Source organism: Coloeus monedula (genome assembly GCF_965178545.1).
Source record: "Coloeus monedula genome assembly, chromosome: 3".
Lineage (NCBI taxonomy): Eukaryota > Metazoa > Chordata > Aves > Passeriformes > Corvidae > Coloeus > Coloeus monedula.
Genome location: NC_138783.1, coordinates 77,563,140 through 77,576,177, shown reverse-complemented (window position 1 = coordinate 77,576,177; position 13,038 = coordinate 77,563,140). Strand labels below are relative to the sequence as shown.

The 13,038-nt window shown below is 38.8% G+C and overlaps 1 protein-coding gene across 1 annotated transcript in view; it reads right to left on the bottom strand.

The window, feature by feature from the left end:
• The window catches only part of GPC6 (glypican 6), a gene marked incomplete at both ends in the record, with an annotated part of 751,009 nt that overhangs the window by 321,888 nt on the left and 416,083 nt on the right, over positions 1–13,038 (bottom strand). The gene's annotated exons all lie outside the window — the stretch shown is intronic.

Below are 13,038 nucleotides of genomic sequence, written 5' to 3'. Positions count from 1 at the left end.
GTGTATGTTTTCCTCTGTATTAAGATTGCCTTCAAAGACACTCGACCGAGTAGTGCTTTCTGTGATCTATGTATAAATACATCAACATTTCATGATATATACATAAATACCTATCAGGTGGTAATAACACAGCCATTACAAGCTCAAATAGCAACATTTTTATGCCATTACCTGCAGTTAGTTTGCGTGCTTATAGGCTTATATATACTCTAGTCCTTTCTTTCTATTAGTATTCTGAAATATATTTGATCATAAAGACAGGCGAGTGAACCTCAACAGCCATGAGTTTTTGCAAAGGAAGATTATCCAGCCCACCTCTCCTACAACACAGCAAGTTCTCCCACTACTTTAGCTGCCAACATGGCACCTGGGAATCTGTATGTGTGTGCGTGTGCATGCAGGAATGTGAAGACAAGATGAGAAAGAAGTGCTGAAATGGATTTATCACTTGATTAAGCAGTAAGCTCAATCACTCTGTAGAAATCTAATCTTTCCTGGAAAAGTACTTACTCCTCCTTCTAAGGACCAATACACCGTCACCAGGAAAATAATTTTGATAGTAAAAAAAGAAAATAATTCAATACATTTAGTTAACATGTTTCTTTCTCCCACTAAGTGACAATCTCTTTTATGCCATATCTTAGTCAGGAGGAAGAATAACTTAGTGCTTTACACACCCCAGTGCATAAGTTCTACCTCACAACATCAACACTATTAATACAATATAGCTGTCAAGGCTTATTAATTTTGTGTGTGTGTGTGTGTGTGTGTGTGTATAGAATAACAGAATCATAGAATTGTTTATGTTGGAAAAAACCTTTAAGATCATTGACTCCAAGCATTAAATCAACACTGCCAAACCCACCAGTAAAACATGTGCCTGAGTGCCACATCTATACCTGGTGACTGAACCACCTCCCTTGGCAGCCTGTCTCAATGCTCAACAACTCCCTCCATTAAGAAATTTTTCCTAATACCCAATCTAAACTTTCCCTTATGCAACTTGAGGACATTTCCTCTCATCCCATTGCCTCTTACTTGGATGAAGAGACTGACCCCGACCTGGCTACACTCTACTTTCAGGTGGTTGTAGAGTGATCAGGTGTCCCCTGAGCCTCCTTTTCTCCAGGCTAAAACACCCCCAGCTCCCTCAGCTGCTCCTCACAGGACTTGTGCTCCAGACCCTTCACCAGTTATGCTGCCATTCTCTGGACTCGCTCCAGCTCCTCAGTGTCCTTCTTGTAGTGAGGGACCCAAATTGGACACAGGATCTGAGGTGTGGCCTCAGCACTGCCTAGTACAGAGGCACAATCACTGCCCTGGTCCTGCTGGCCACACTATTGCTAATACCATTAGCCACTGGCCTTCTTGGCCACCTGGGAACACTGCCAGCCCATATCCAGTTCACTGGCAACCACAGGAATTGCCCTTAGAAACTGTGAACACTGTGCTTCCCTGTCTGGAGCACAGCCCTGGTGGCAGGTAAGGCTATAAGCTTCAGAAATATATTAAACTTCTACAGTGTGTTAAACTAAATTATCATGTGTGAAATTCCACTCATGATGATTTTACCCAAATTATACTACATACATATAGCTTTAAACATTTTATCTATGTTTACAGGTAGTGCTGTTCTTATGCCTTTAAATGGTCATTTCTTGCCTGACAATCTCTTATTGTACCCAAATTTCCTCAACAACGTTTCCATCAGTTAAGTTCTTCAGTCTCCCTGTGTGGTGGCCAGTTAGCCTGTGATACACAGGACAGAGAGAGTTCTCGGTAACACAATCCCTAGTACCAGAGACTTCTACCTACGTCACGGTGAGAAAAGAAGCCTCTCCCAGAATGCTTTGTTCTGTTATGTCAATGTACCCCAGTCCTATGTTCCTGGTTGGCCATTGGCCGCCCCACCCCCTTGCTACCGTGTATGTTTCATGTCCTAGAAAGTTCTGCACTCCAGGTTCCCCCCATTGGCCTGTGCCCCTCGCCACTCCCCCAGAGCTTCCCCACTGGCTCCCATTCCCTAGTCCTGCTTGTGTACTGCCCCCATGACCTCAGATCATTGGTCCCTGGTGCTTGCCCCACTCCTGTACTTAAACCTGAGTTCTTCATTGTTCTTAGTCTTTGCCTCTTGATCCTGTACTTAAACCTGAGTTCTTCATTGTTCTTAGTCTTTGCCTCTTGATCCCTTCCTTCACGGTGTGGAAGCAATAAACTGCTGCTGTGGAATTCAGTGCAGAGACCCTTCCTGCCTCTTTGCTGTCGACCCATATCACTGAAGCTGTCCGTGCGTGTGCGCGTGCACGCGTGTGTGAGTGTGTGTGGCTGATCCTGCTGAGCGGCTGCGCTTCGGAGATGCTTTTGGAAGATCGCAGCACCTCGTGCTCTGGCACAGAAGCCGCAGAGAGCTCAGGAAAGCAATATCCATGTAAAGACCTTTGCCTTAAAACCTTTGTTTTCAACCTGATTTTATATAAATCTGAACAATCATACCCTAATCAAGTTCAGATTGAAGTCAATGGCTACGTTACTTTTTACTGATTCAGTCAAAAGGAGTGAAAGTGGGAGGAGGGAGAGGGAGGAACAGACTGAATCTTAAATAGTGAATAGACTTTTACATATAAAAATACGCACTGTAGGAATATATGTACGTTCACAGTGCTTCAGTACTAGTCTAAATCTAGAAGACATTTCTCTCAGAATATGATATGGCTCCAGGATGCTTTCTTTGGGGTCAGCATGAAAACAAGACAATTGAGCCATTTTGGTATTAACGTTTCACAATCTGGCTCCTTGCCCCTCTCCCCCTTTCCTTGTTTTGAATAAAATTTATTGTATAAATTGCTATTTCACATGCCTAAAATTTTTAAAATATATTTCTGTAACTATAAGGAATAAAAAGTATTTGCATAGTGGTAGAGACTGGCAGCCAGTTTCCTCTGTTAACTTTGGAGACTGCAGAGTGTAAATAAATCTGCAAACATTCTTCACACAAAATTTTAACTGATTGAAGTGAAAAACTGAATCGCATTCATTTCCATTTGGCATATTACAGTTTTAAATGTTGATGATATATACAATAAAGTAACAATAAAAATGTTGTATTGAATTAAGAGATTTCTTTAACCTTGCACTTATAGCCAGGAAACATTCTGAGGGCTCACAAAAGAACTTCCGTTTTGAGGACCAGTTTGAAAGTTTCTGACAGCAGTTTTGGTTCCTAAACACTGTCCTTAGAAAAGAAGATGTGCACTGTTCCTTACAAACAGATGTGCGATGATGAAAGCTACACAGGCACTTATTTTTCCTACAAAACTACACCTTACTCATGATGGGTAGGTTTCCAGGTGCTTTCTGAACATGTTTTGGTTCTGTCTTCCTATACTCTATGTGGTAGCAGTTCACCTTGAAGTTTACCTTAAGATCTCGAGGACCAAAGGCAGCAGTGTGCCTTGAGCTGTCTCTCTGCTGGATTTCAAACTAAGTGTTAAAATAGCCACAACTTACTAAAATAAAATGTCAGTGCAAATTCAAAACTAACACTCAGATTGGAGGAAAACTAATTTTTTTTCCATTTACGCTATCTTTTGAGCAGCAGTACACAAAATTAAATAGGTGTTTCAGATAAACAATGGATTGAATGACACTCTAATATTAATACAATCAGGTAAAGCCAGCAACAACAAAATACAGACTTAGACTGAAGAAATCAGACAAATAAATACCTCTAATATTTCCTTCACTGACTAGGAAATAGGCAGGTATAAAAGGTATTGGGGCCAGATCCACTCTAATTCCCATAGAGGACCTTAGACCTAAAAGAAGATGGCAGTTGAGCTGAGCAGCTTTTCCATATATGTTTCCATGGCTCCTAAGCTTGAGCTGGTTTGAGTTAATGCAGCTTGGATGCCGCAGACCAAAGCAGGTCAACTACTGCATTCCCCAGAGAATACCAAGCACTTAGATCCATATGCATTCACTTGTTTTGGGACATGTCTGAAAAACAGGGTTCATAACAGCTGACTCGCTGTTCCATAACACCAACAGAGAGTGGTGATACTGCTGAGTCAGCAAATTGCTGGAGAGAACACGGTTTGTCATTTCTCGCTTTTTGTACTTAAACACTTGAGGCTACTTTTGTGAAATTCAGATAATATCTTTGGCTGCTCAGGCTTCTCTCTACCAATTAGATGCATAAAACCTCCATTTGAAATAGGACAATTAGATTGGTGTCTTCTCTGTGGAGAGAGCTGCTGATGGTTTTGCATAACAACAGTATGCAGAAAGCTCACTCAGGAAATGTGAATTAGAGTGCACTGGCCCTGCTCAGCTTTGTCAACTTGCCAGAAGATTGCCTTATACACACTCACTTCTGGATCCACAGATAATGCCAACATATGGACATGAATGAAAGAACTGTGGGATGAAGAACACAATAGGCAAGTGTAGATGCAATTCTGTTGCTTGATGATACTGAAGATCACGTAAGTGGGGGTTAAGTGCAGAGTCTGTATGTGCTTCCTGAAGAAATCCAGTAATTTCTTCACTAGTGGATTCATACAAAATTGCTAAACCTTCTAAAACCGAAGACCAGAAGTCAGACTTGCACAATACTGGGGCAGACCAGAATATCAAAACATCTCTGGCAGTTTTAAAAGAAAAACCATTTTCAAGAATGGGGAAGTTGTTTGCAGGCTAAAACTGCATTGAGGTGTTTGGGAACTGCAAAGTCTTGTACACCAGCAGCCAAAGGATGCCAAAGCATCCTTATCATCCATTATGAAGGATAAGTAGGCACATATTGCATTAAAATCCTCGCCCTATATTCTTAATTTCTGCTCTTGGCCATTTAAAGGTGACAGGTGTACAGCTGAGGTCAGCTAAATCCTCCCATCTTATTCAGAGCTCTACTTCTTCCCAGTTTGGTCTGGTACATTTAATTTTTACTCAAGAACTCAATTCTTCCTACGGATTTAAAAACTAAAACAAAAGGAGGAGAAGGAAAAAAGAAGCAGCAAGAGCAATCATGTTCTTAAACATGTAGACTGAATGAAAGTGACATTTTACTTTTTCCAGAATTGATTATGGAAAAAACTCGGCAAGCTTGCACCATAAAAAACTCCCATAAGAAGCAGACACCGGAGTATGTGGATAAGTTTAAAATTTTACTGATGAATGGAATTATTTTCCTGACAATGAAGTTCTTCATTTTGTATTCCTATGTTCACACCATAATTTTTTTTTTGTCTCAGATATATTTTGAGATGCAAGACTTAAGCAGACAATTAAGCCAATGGTAGCTGACCCCTGAATAACTAAGAATTGACCTAACTTTTTCAGTATGTTGCTGATGACTTTGTTGACTGCAACATTTAAGCAGACATGAATTTAAATTCCAGTTAGTATTCCTGATGCATTTTAGGTAAATCAGATACTTTCTTGGCTAATGTTTTCCATAGAAACCTGAAGGCCAAATAACCCATTAGGAAATTTTTTTGCTTCTGGCTCACATGAGAAATAAAATTAATTGCTTTTCTCAAATCATGATTGAAAAACAGTGCTTCCATAGGCTGTCTTCAAAACAGAATTAAGACAATCTGTAAAAAGAGACATTCTAAAAAGTCAGCAAGTTGCAAGATGATCTAGATCTCCTTGTATTGCTTAACCTTCAGACTTTTGAAGCTCCTTCTTATTTCCATTTGATTCCTCTGAATTTTCTTTCACTCTCCTGTGCTAAAACAGCAAAAATGTAAAACCTGCTGTAAGATTAATTACAGACTTTCTAAATCTATCAGGATCAGCAAGCTCCTAGATGAGCTTTGCTTCTTCACCATTATTTTTATCATGACTTGACTGTGTATCATGATATGCACTAGGATACATCCTTTTTTCTAGGAACGTCTCCAAAAAAGTTCTAAATTTTTTCTTAATATATTTTCTGCAGGTAGTGTATCAACATCTTTTGTAGGTTGTAAGTACATCTGGTGTGAGAATTTTGAAGGATTGAGTATAAAATGTGCATTTCAGCAAACCTTGATTAAAATAATTAATTTTCTAATGGGTCATGACAGTGTTTAATAATGTTGTTAAACTAAAATACTCTCATTACAGTTCTTAATTTCTAATGATAAGTTTCATGCAAAGCTGAACTAAAGGGCATTTGCTATGCAGTAGGCATTGAGCAAAACCCAAGCCACAAACTGAGCAAAAGTCCTGTAATCAGAATATCTCTGTTTATGAATGATACAAAAAATCCAGAAAGACAGGACTGCTTTAGATTCTGAGATGTGATATGGCACACAGTAGGAATAAATCTAACCAGGAGACCTACCTAGAGGGATACTCAGCAAGACTGACTGCCTTACTGAGCAACATGACTCAGTTAAACTTGGGTTATTAAGATGAATATGAAGGTAGCCGAATGATATTTAAAGACCTATGAAATGGAGAGGCCATGCTGGATTATATCTGACAATTCTCATAGGTAGGACATAGACCACAGCTTTGATAGACCTCTTACTGTCTTCCTTTTGTTGAAGCTGCTGTTCCATTTTAGGCCTTTTCTTCTGGACTGCTCTACTGGAACGTCTGATGATTCCAGTGCACACAAAGTGGAAAATAGATCAGTGCACCTGCAGTATGTCTGGGATATCTGGAAGGCATCTGTTTTATTTCTCCATGAAATGTGTGCAATTAACTAGATCAGTTTTTGTACCTTTTCTTTCCAAAAAAGGGGGAAAGATATTCAGCACAGCTGAAGAACCTCAATTCAAAGGATACTTCCCAGAAAGAACTCAAGTGTGGATACAATTCACTCCTGCTTTTGTGCCACAGACACCTTAGAACTCTGAAACTCCCCTGGCTCAATAATGCCTGGATTCCCCACCTGAGGAGCACCAAGGGAGAGGAAGAGGAAAAAACAATGCGGCCCCATTCATGTCACAGTGTGATAGAATTCTTGTAAATATATATTAACTCAATGAAAACTCAAATAATTAGTGACTGAAAAAACCTTAAAACAACAGACATAAATGCAATCATAAAAGCTATGCTTGCTCAGCTGGGCTGTTCCTAAACCAACAGTTTGAACTGAGGATTAAAGTTTACTGAAAACTATAGTCTTTTTAGATTTCCTTTCCCTCTGTGGCTTTAACAAGCCAAATCTCTTCAGCCAATATACAGGACACATAGCTCTTTATCTGTCACACCCTGCAAATCACATTTTCCAGGCTTAAAGTACAATTTGTTTTGGCTTTTAATTACCTGACTTGTCATATTCCCTCCCCCCTGAAATAATTACATTCTGAATCACTGTGTCATTCAATATTGGCCTTTATTTATGCCTCTCACAAAATGTTGAATGTTTCTTTATAAACCATGAAAAGCAGAGTTTGTAAGAATATTGATTCAGCATATTAGAAAAGCAGTGGCCTGGCATTCTGCAAGTAGAAGTAATCACTGGCAATTACTAGAGACTGCTTTTCACTACTAAACTTGGGTTTAACCTTATAATTGTGTTACTGAATTTATTTCACTTTGCTCATATATCACCAGGTTCCTAATAAGAGGTCTGATATTAACATAATTTAATAATATTGAGGGGATGAATGGTTTTAACTGGTTTAAAAAGAAGGAGATATATAGCCTATGCCATGCAATGAGGAAAGTATTGTAACAGCCTCTTTTTATTTTGTAATAAATGATAATTAATATTTAAATGCATTAATGAAATAAGTTCTTAGTGGCTGGGTCACAAATCTTTGATGTTTATGCCACTAACAAAATCACTAACTGCTCTTAATGATGCCCCTGAGCTAAGCTTCACTTTACTCCTGGTATAAAAACTACTTTGGTTGCTGGTAGCATGAATTTTCAAGTGTGAAAGTCAAAGCCAAACTCAAAACAATTCTTCTTGTCCTTATCCCAGTATACAATGGGAAGAAAGTGCTGAAATTCAGACAAAAAACCAAACCACAAAACGGCCAAACTTAGAGAAAAGCAAAACTAGCAAACAATAGCTAAAACCCTAGATCTCTGTAAATAAAAGGACTCTGCACTCACTTGCTGTTCCTAGTGAGCCAGGTTTAGTGCAAGAGCCAATGAAGATATAAGTGTCTGCCTGGGATGGAGTCAGAGCTTTGGGCAGCAGTGGGGCAATGGACAGCTGGTGAACGGCTGTGCTTCGGACAGGACCGACTGGTTGTACTCCATCATTTGGGTTTTCCTACTAAACTCACATGTTCTCAAAGTGAATTTACCCAGGTTAACATATGGAATCAGCACAAGTCAGAATTGAGAAGTTAGGCTCATGAAACAGAATAAAATGAGCTTTTGTTTTGTTTTGTTTTCTCCTCTTTTCTACAACTTTCCATTAAAAGTATATGGAAAGAAAATATTTCCAGGAAATATTTCCTTTGATTGGAATGCCAACCACAGGGGATAACACCCATGTTAGAGTACTGAACTTACCAACTAGTACAATATTTTTGGCAATTTTGAAATACCCTTAGCTTCACTCTTAATCTTTCCTTGGGAGCTGGTTCTGTTTTACACATGCCATGTTTGGTTCAGAACTCTTCCTTATTTAATGAAAAAAAAAATCCCATTACAATTAGCTTTATAATTGTTGTAATTTAGTTATTAACATATTTCGGAAAAACATTTCGGGAATCATGTGCTCCTGCAAAGTCATATTGACCCTCCTGTTTAAAACTTTTAATTCCCCATGTGTTTTTCTGCTTACACCCTCCACCACTCAGTGACAGTTCAAAGAGAGTATTACAATGACTGAGAATGCTTTGTTTAGTTTAGAGTCAGAGAGAATAACTTGGCATTATTTTCTCACAAAGAATCCAGAGCTCAGACATAGTAAAAGATGAACATGAAAAGTATGCATATGCCTTTTCTATCACATTACTGGTAACCACAGCTAGGAGCAACTTCAGAAATATTTCCAGCAGTTTCTCCAGCTTAACATTAGATACTAAATCACAGCTTGTCAAGAAGGCTTGGTTTTTTTGCTTTTGTTTAGTTTATTTATTTATTTAATCTAGAAAAATAGTTGATAAAAACCAATAAATTTAGTAACAATAATATGTTAATATGCTATATTTTTACAGAGGAATAGGGAAGGAGAGAACTTTTTTTTTTTTTTTTTTTTTTTTTTTTTTTTTTTTTTTTTTTTTTTTTACCAAATGGTAGCAAAGCAGAAAAGCCAGGTTTTTAGAACCTACCAAAGTACTGGAAAAACAGGTAGTAGAAAAATTAATTAATTATTTCTGGAACAGTAGTTCAAAAAGTCCATAAACATCTACTACCGATAGCTTAAGAAAGTATACTAGTTGAGAAGCTCTGCTCCTATACTGACCTTTAAACTACTGCTACTGAGGTAAAATCAACTAAACAGACTTTTGACATACCCAAAATGGCAGTTCTGATGTTGCACATTGAATATTATATATTGAAGCTGCATCAGGGCAAGTTCAGATTGGACCTTAGGAAAAGGTTCTTCACTGAGAGGGTGGCTGGCAACTGGAACAGTGTCTCCAGGAAAGAGGTCATGAAACCAAGCCTGTCAGAGTTCAAGGAGCATCTGGATAAAGCTTTTAGTCACATGGTTTATTTTTAGTTCGTGCTGTGAGCAGCAGAGTTGGATTCAATGATCTTTACAGGTCCCTTCCAACTTGAGATATTTTAGGAATTCTTCTATATTAATGAAAAAATTGGTTTAAATTAAGAATTAATTATCTCACTTTGAGAAATAATAACTTTTTGCTCATATGCCTATACAGCTTTCTAGAATATATATATAATTTACCAAGCTGGTCCATTCAAACCAGTGGAAATATACTGCACTGAGTGGAGATTTAAGCAGCATAGCAACATAGCGCTGACAAATTTAATGCATTAGAATGAGAAATAAAAAGATTTTAAAATCTCTGAAGATTAAAAACTGTAATTAGACTTAGAGATCATGAAAATACTGTTTAACTAAAACAGTGTAATAAAACTTCAGGCGGATGGAAGTAACTATGCCTGCTTACAATTGAAATATAATATCAGAAAAAAATTACAAAAATAAGATATCGTAACCACCCTCCCTCCCCATTTATCTAAATGTAATTTACTAAATTATAATCTCACTGACAAGCAAATTGCAAAATCCTATTGTAAGAGGAAAATGTTTGCAATATGTGTTGCCTACTTTGAGTGTGCTTAAGTGCACACTTCATCGAAAAAAAGGGAGTATAGCTTCTTTGTAAGGAATACACTGACTACATTGTTTTGAGACATTACAACCTCTCTGAGGAGAGATCTTTAGAAAGGATATGTCCCTGACATTAGAGAGGGAACAAACCCTTCTGCGTGTGTGACCCACCAGCTCTTCTACAGAAATGGTCCAGAAGACGATGAGACAGTAAAGACCCGAAGGAGATGTTGTTACCAGCTTTCTCATTAGTCACTCTCTTTCTCATGGTCTTTAAGGTGGAGGCTCAACATTTTCTATGTCAGTGGCAGTTCAGTGAAATAATGGGTCCACAAATAGAAAGCAAAAAATCTTTTAAGCTTGTGATGTTGCAGGTAGATCTCCCTCTGTTCCCAGCCAGTGTAGACAATGGACAAAGGATTCTGTAAAAGAACTGCAACACTTCTTTTCATTTTCTCTCTTTTTTCATTTCTCTTGACTTACTCAGATGCGGCATCCTTATCACAGAATCTCTTAATATTAGAGTACAATGAGAAAGAAATCTGTGCTGAATTTGGATGACTTTCAAAACAGCAACAAAAGATGTTTACCTGCCTCATTTTTTGGCTGCAGTTATGTGCTAACTCTAAGAAATGGCTGTAGTCTTTTAAAATCATGTTTAAAGAAAAGGATTTGTCATTTTCTACAGTAGATTAACCAGCAAAAAAGTCCACAGTTATGATATGACAAGAAAATATTCATTCTCAGAGTAATCACAGCCTTTCCACAGGACAATTATCAATTTTGAATATTTGGTGCCACTTGGGGTTCTTCATATCTGCCTCACCAGGCTCCATGTAACAAAAAGTCCCTAAGGCCAGCAATTGTTTTTCATATGCTGTGGGTATGAATACAACCACTGAGATTTTAATAGTCATGCAATCAAAACATATTCTACATTTAAGTAAAAATGTTCATTTTATTAATTTTTTAATAGGATCATAGGATAATGATCCTAAAGAAAGGTGACCAGCAGGTCACCTGTACTCTGCTCTCAGAAGACCCCACCCAGATTAATACATCCAGCTCTGGAATTCTCAGTGTCATTGGAAAGACGCGGACGTGTAGTACTGGGTACAGAGGAGGGCCACAAAAATGGTCAGAGGGCTGGAGCACCTCTCCTGTAAAGACATGGCTGAAGGATTTGGGGTTGTTCAGCCTGGAGAAGAGAAGCTCTGGGCAGATCTTACTAGGAACCTTCTTGTACTTAAAAGGTGTTTATAAGAAAGATGGGGACGGGATTTTTATTAGGGCCTGCTATGATAGGACAAGAGGAAAAGCTTCAACTCACACCCATCATATCATACCATGCCCCACTGTTAAAAGCTTTGCTGCATTTCTTTAATGACCTCCCTAGAGGCACCAGGAGCAACTGCTAAATGCCCTTGGAGTAGCCTCTTCCCCAGATGAAGAAGCCCCAGTCCCACAGGTTCTCCTCACAGAACAAGTAATCCAGTCCAGATCATGATGGCAGCCTCCACTGAACTTGCTTCAGTTTATCAGTGTCTTTCTTGTATGGGAAGGGCCAAAAACTGAACACAGCATTCTAGATGTAGCCTAATGGAGTATCACTATGTGTCTATAAAGCACTCAATCTGTATTGTGTCTTGCTCCATCCACTGAGCCCTTTTAATGGTTTCAAGTGTTTCTTTCATGTTAAAAGTAAAAAATAAACCAAACAGAAGCACTATTGAGCTATTGTTATCATCTTCAAGTGACACTACAAAAAGACCCACTTCATGGTTGCAGAGCTAGCAGTTCTCATTATAGGATCATTGGATCATTCAGTGATCTTGTTATAAACCCTTTTCTTGAAAGGGCTTATGTACCCAAAGCCCAGAGGCCGAGATGAAAACATTTCCTGGATATGTGAGAGAGAAGACACCTGCACATTCTGTACAGTCATGTACATATACAGGGAAAGTGACATCTCAGCAGACAATTCAGACCTTAATCTGCAAGGGATTCACAAATTATGCATCTATTACATGAATTTCATAGCTTATTCTCTACAGTCTGATCCACCAAGACCTAATGCCTGCTGCCAACAGTGACATCAGAGCTCTGTAGTTTCACTTAAAACCTGACCCACAGGGACACCATCGCTCTTCAGAGAGAATCTGGGGATGCAGATATATGCATTCTGCACAGTTGGAGGCTAAACAGTTGCATCTGCCCCCAGCTAAGACTAGGCAGACTGGGGTTTCATGATGATGTCCTGCCACCGTTCAGAAAGACTGCAAGAACTGACAGTGCCAGAAATCAAAGAAAGGCAATCCTGAAGCCCAGGAAGGCACTTGGAGGAAGAGACTTTGGTTCTAGCTGACTAAAAAGGATCACATATCCTTTTTAGTCAGCAAGTTCTCATCCACTGAATTTTAAGTGCAAAATGACCTTTTTCTCCCATGCAGTCTCCTAGGCATAAAATCAGGCTCTCCCTTCCTGCCTACGTCTCTGGCTCCATGGCTTCTCAATTTGTAATCACAAAATATCGCATAATGCAGCTTAAGAAAGTTTAAAAGCCCCATCTTGTTGAGTGCTTGAATTGCAGTCTACTGTACAATGTATCAGCTCTACCTCATCTTCTGACCGTGATCTAAATGCAGCAAATGAGACAATCCTCTTGAGGCAGAGGAATGGCTTAGGCTTGTAAATGTGGGAGAGTATCGAATGGGCCAAGCACCAAAATCATTCATGCACTTATTGTTCAAAAGTGAGTATTTGAGCATTTCACAGTGGATCTCATGAGAGAATTTCAGAATTCAAGGTCCAAATACACTACGAGGACTGTG